The sequence below is a fragment of the Colobus angolensis genome, unplaced genomic scaffold, assembly GCF_000951035.1.
Source record: "Colobus angolensis palliatus isolate OR3802 unplaced genomic scaffold, Cang.pa_1.0 Scaffold293, whole genome shotgun sequence".
NCBI classification, from domain to species: domain Eukaryota; kingdom Metazoa; phylum Chordata; class Mammalia; order Primates; family Cercopithecidae; genus Colobus; species Colobus angolensis.
In genome coordinates this window covers 1,347,970-1,353,120 of record NW_012116188.1, presented here as the reverse complement: position 1 = coordinate 1,353,120, position 5,151 = coordinate 1,347,970, and the positions used below count along the sequence as shown (strand labels likewise).

The 5,151-nt window shown below is 39.2% G+C and overlaps 1 pseudogene across 1 annotated transcript in view; it reads left to right on the top strand.

Annotated features, from left to right (window-relative positions):
- The window catches only part of LOC105516876, a 6,739-nt pseudogene extending 4,968 nt beyond the window's left edge, over positions 1 to 1,771 (top strand). The window contains exons 2-3 of the transcript XR_001002566.1: positions 113 to 117; positions 1,744 to 1,771. The product of XR_001002566.1 is annotated as an oligosaccharyltransferase complex subunit OSTC pseudogene, transcript variant X2 (transcript). The remainder of the gene's footprint in view (positions 1 to 112; positions 118 to 1,743) is intronic.
- The last annotated feature ends 3,380 nt before the right edge of the window (positions 1,772 to 5,151 follow it).

Below are 5,151 nucleotides of genomic sequence, written 5' to 3'. Positions count from 1 at the left end.
GCAGCTCCATCCATATTCCTGCAAAGGATATGATCTTGTTCTTTTTTATGGCTGCATAGTATTCCATGGTGTACACGTGCCACATTTGCTTATCCAGTCTATCATTGATGAGCATTTGTGTTGATTTCATTTCTTTGCTATCGTGAATAGTGCTGCAGTGAACATGCGCTTGCATGTGTCTTTATGATAGAGTGATTTATATTCCTTCGGGTATAGACCCGGTAATGGGATTGCTGGGTCAAATGGTAGTTCTGTCTTCAGCCCTTTTAGGAATTGCCGTACTGCTTTCCACAATGATTGAACCAATTTATGCTCCCAAAACAGTATATAAGTGTTCCCTTTTCTCACAACCTTGCCAGCATCTGTCATTTTTTGACTTTTAATAACAGCCATTCTGACTAGTGTAAGATGGTACCTCATTGTGGTTTTGATTTGTATTTCTCTAATAATCAGTGACTTTCTTTCATATGCTTGTTGGCTGCACATATGTCTTCTTTTGAAAAGTATTCATGCCTTTGCTCACTTTTTAATGAGGTGATTTGCTTTTTTCTTGTAAATTTGTGTAAGTTCCATGTAGATGCTGGATATTAGGCCTTTGTCAGATACAGTCTGCAAAAATTTTCTCCCATTCTGTAGGTTGTCTGTTCACTCTGTTGATAGTTTGTTTTGCTGTGCAGAAGCTCTTTAGTTTAATTAGATCCCACTTGTCAATTTTTGCTTTCCTTGCGATTGTTCTTGGTGTCTTCATCATGAAATATTTGCCCTTTCCTGTGTCCAGAATGGTACTGCCTAGGTTGTCTTCCAGAGTTTTTGTAGTATTAGGTTTTACGTTTAAGTCTTTTATCCATCTTGAGTTGATTTTTGTATATGGTGTAAAGAAGGAGGCCAGTTTCAATCTTCTGCATATGGATAGCCAGTTATCCCAGGACCATTTATTGAATAGGGAGTTTTTTCCCTATCGCTTGTTTTTGTCAGCTTTGTTGAAGATCAGATGGTTGTATGTGTTTGATCTTATTCCAGGTCTCTCTATTCTGTTCCATTGGTCTATGTGTCTGTTTTTGTACCAGAACCATGCTGTTCTGGTTAATGTAGCCCTGTAGTATAGTTTGAAGCCAGGTAGCATGATGCCTGCTGCTTTGTTCTTTTGCTTAGGATTGCCTTGGCTATTTGGGCTCTTTTTTGGTTCCATATGAATTTTAAAATCATTTTTTTCCAGTTCTGTGAAAACTGTCATTAGTAATTTGATAAGAATATCAGGCAGTATGATCATTTTAACAATATTGATTCTTCCTAACCATGAGCATGAAGTGTTTTTCCATTTGTGTCATCTCTGATTTCTTTGAGCACTGTTTCATAATTCTCATTGTAGAGATCTTTCACCTCCCGGATTAGCTATATTCCCAGTATTTTCTTCTTTCTGTGGCAATTATTAATGGGACTGGGTTCCTGATTAGGCTCTTGGCTTGGCTGTTGTTGGTGTATAGGAATGCTAGTGATTTTTGTACACTAATTTTGTATTCCGAAATGTTGCTGAAGTTGCTTAAAAGCTCAAGGAGCTTTTGGTAAGACTATGGGGTTTTCTAGATATAGAATCATGTAGTCTGCAAGGAGGGATAGTTTCACTTCCCTCTCTTTCTTTTTGGATGCCTTTTATTTCTTTCTCCCACCTGTTTGCTCTAGCCAGGACTTCCAACACTATGTTGAATAGGAGTGATAAAAGAGGGCATCCTTGACTTGTGCCAGTTTTCAAGGGGAATGCTTCCAGCTTTTGCCCACTAAATATGATTTTGGCTGCAGATTTGTCATAGATGGCTCTTATTATTTTGAGGTATGTTCCTTCAATACCTAGTTTGTTGAGAGTTTTTAATATGAAGGGATGTTGAATTTTATCCAAAGCCTTTTCTGCATCTATTAAGATAATCATGTGGTTTTTGTCTTTAGTTCTGTTTATGTGATGAATCATGTTTATTGATTTGCATATGTTGAACCAACCTTTCATACCAGGGATAAATCCTACTTGATCATGGTAGATTAGTTTTCTGGTGTGCTGCTGGTTTCTATTTGCTAGTATTTTGTTGAGAATTTTTGTATTAATGTTCATCAAGGATATTGGCCTGAAGTTTATGTTTTTTGTTGTATCTCTGCCAGGTTTTGGTATCAGGATGATGCTGGTTCATAGAATGAGTTGAGGAGGAGTCCCTCCTCTTCACAAATTGATATTATTAAATGTTGCAAAGCAGAGGCTTCATAAGCACTTGCATATTGGTGATTGTTCTCTAAGAATGACCATTCTTGGAACCTAGCTGACATGTTCTGAGGAAGTCCAAGCTGTCACATGGAGAGATCCACATCAAAGGAAAATGAGGGTTTCAGCTGACAGCCTCATCTAAGACCCAGGTGGAGACCAACTGTCAGCCATGGGAGTGAAGAAATTCTGGACCTTCCAACCACCAAGTCTAGCTCTCCAGCCAACACCATGTGACACAGAAGATCTTCCCACCCCCTGTCAGTCTACAAATCATGAACAACAACAAATGATTGTTTTAAGCCACAAAATGTGGTGGTAGTTTGATATACCATGGCAGAGAACTGAAACACTTTCAACATAAACATTGTCAGTCCCATAGTTCAGGTTGGGTCAGTGATATTCCAGCCAATTAAAAGAAGAGTTGGCAAACATTTTCTATAGCAAACACAAGATAGTAAATAGTTTAAGCTTTTTGATCTCTGTTCCATATGATCTCTGTTCAACTACTCAGCTCTGCCACTATAACACAAAAGAAGCTATAGACAAAACACAATTGAATTGTATGGCGCTTTCCAATAAAACTTTATTTACAAAAACAGGCAGCAAACTTGATTTGACCAATAGGTTATAGCTGCCAACTCTTCATTAAAGGTATCACATTACTTGGCTGTAGGGTTTGGTTCATACAAACCCACTGTGGAAGCGAGAGGAAGAACAGAATCCTGTATGAGTTATAGATTGCGGTATAAGCCAATAATAGTGTCATTAGCTAAGAAAGGAATGATGAAAACGGAGTAGACTTGGCAGAAGGACTGAGAATTAAGAGTATGATTTTGGCTTCATTAAGGTTGAGATGTCTCTGAGATATCCAAATGGATATAGGAGTATGCATTTGAATACTCTAGGAAGAAGTTTGGTAAACATAAATGTAGAAGTTGTCAGCAAATAAATTGTATTCGAAGCCATTTGAAGGTAGAAAAGAGGGCTGAGGACTGAGCTCCAAGCTCGCCAGGACGTTCCACATACAGAGACAAAAATGAGGAAGAGAAGTAAGTGGTATAGTTTGGATGTCTGTCCCCTCCAAATCTCATGCTGAAATGTAATCCCCAATGCTGGGGGTGGGGTCTGGTGGTGGTGACTGGGTCATAGGGCGGATCCTTCATGAATGGCTTAGCACCATCCCCTTGGTGATGAGTGAGTTCTCACTCAGTTCACATAAGATCTGGTTGTTTAAAAGAGTCTAGGACCTCTCTCTTTTCTCTCTTACTCCCTCCCTTGCTCCTACTCTTGCCATGTGATGCGCCCACTCCCGCTTTGCCTTCCACCATGAGTAAATGCTTCCTGAGGCCTCTCCAGAAGCAGAGCAGTTGCCGGCGCCATCCCTGCACAGCCTGCAGAACCATGAGCATATTAAACCTCTTTTCTTTATAAATTACCCAGGCTCTGGTATTTCTTCATAGCAGCACAAGAACAGACCAACACAGCAAGTAAAGAAAATTAAAAAGGAGTGGCCAATGAAGAGGGAATAAGGTCAAAAGAGCATGATGGCCCCGATGCTAAACAGAGAGGGATTGAAGGAAAGATGGTCAAGTGGATAATAATAGTTAATGCTCTGAGATGAGGACAGTGAATTACCAAGTGGACTTGGCACAATCAAGGTCTCTGATAACTTCAACATGAGGAGTTTTAGTGGTGTGGGGTGGGTACAGGGAACAAAAGCATGTGTGGCATAAGAGTGGCATAAATTGGCATAAGAGCAATGATGGGCTAAGGAGTAGAAACAAGCAGTATGGGCATGTTTTTTCAGGGAGCCACAAGAGGTGTTTTGTTTAAGTGTGACATTGTGCCAAGTGTTGCTAGGACTCTGGAATCCATATGGTCATACAATTTGGAAGGAAAATAAAGAATTGTAGAAAATGGAAGAATTTTTTTAAATAGGAAATTTTCCTAAGAACTGGCAGCAGAAGTTTCCTATTAATATGTAGGAAGGAAAGTATTCAAATGAAATTCCAGAACTCTCACTAATATCTACCAGAAGTCCAGAACAATATCATTTTTAATGACAAAATAGAAACATTAAAATTAGGATCAAATCAAGAATGTCAAGAAACACTGCTGTTATTCCACATTGTATTAGAGTCCTAGCCAATGCAGTAGATGCAAAAAATAAGATAAGACATAATATTTGAAAGAGAGACTTTCATTATTTATGTGCTGTAAAATCAGTGGTATGATGATATATGATAAACAACCGGTCCTGAGTGTAATTCCCAGTTTGAATATTGGTTGATGGTTTTGTTTATATATGAACAACTTAAAATGAAAGTGAAACAACTTGCCCAAACTTCACTTGTTGGTCAATGATATGAGCAACTTCTTGGTTAAATTGAAAAATAGTTTTCAAATACTTCAAGAGTATTTATTTCCTCAATTTTTTGTGTTATTCACAGTGTAATGACTACAGGTATGACACCTTCACAAGTTTAATCTCGGTGTTGTCTGTTTTGTGTCATCCTAACAAAATATCTGAGGCTGGGCAATTTATAAAGAGGTTTGGCTGGGTGTGATGACCCACACCTATAATTCCAGCACTTTGAGAGGCCAAGGCAGGTGGATTGCCTGAGCCCCAGAGTTCAAGACAAGCCTGGTGAACATATTGAAATCCTGTCTCTACAAAAAAGAAAAGTTACAAAAAATTAACTGGATGTGGTGGCGCACACCTGCAGTTCCAGCTACTTGGGAGGCTGAGGTGGGAGGACCACTTGAGCCCAGGAGGTGGAGGTTGCAGTGAGCCAAGATCATGCCACTGTACTCCAGTCTGGGGAACAGAAGAAGGAAAGGAAAGGAAAGGAAAGGAAAGGAAAGGAAAGGAAAGGAAAGGAAAGGAAAGGAAAGGAAAGGAA